This window comes from Buceros rhinoceros, unplaced genomic scaffold, assembly GCF_000710305.1.
Source record: "Buceros rhinoceros silvestris isolate BGI_N320 unplaced genomic scaffold, ASM71030v1 scaffold21394, whole genome shotgun sequence".
In the NCBI taxonomy this organism is placed as follows: domain Eukaryota; kingdom Metazoa; phylum Chordata; class Aves; order Bucerotiformes; family Bucerotidae; genus Buceros; species Buceros rhinoceros.
The window spans coordinates 20,173-20,438 of record NW_010410305.1 but is presented as its reverse complement, the minus strand read 5'-3'; positions in this window follow the sequence as shown (position 1 = coordinate 20,438).

Sequence of the window (266 nt, the reverse complement as noted above, 5' to 3'; positions counted from 1 at the left end):
AATATATATATATGAAATATATGTAACCTGGAAAGAACCTAAAGCAATTGCTGTAGTTAAAGGAAAATGTTTTGTAAAAACCAGTCATAACTGGCATGTCAAAAAGTGAAATAACCCTCCCTGTAAATTAGGAAGCTTTTGTCTTCGCTTTCTTTCCTGTCCCGTCCAAAGTGTTTCTGTCTTCGCTGATTCCTCTTCGTGTTTCACGCACTCGTGGTCTCGGTATCCTCAGAAGAGTCGTGGGGCTGGCTGCACTGGCAGGCCCG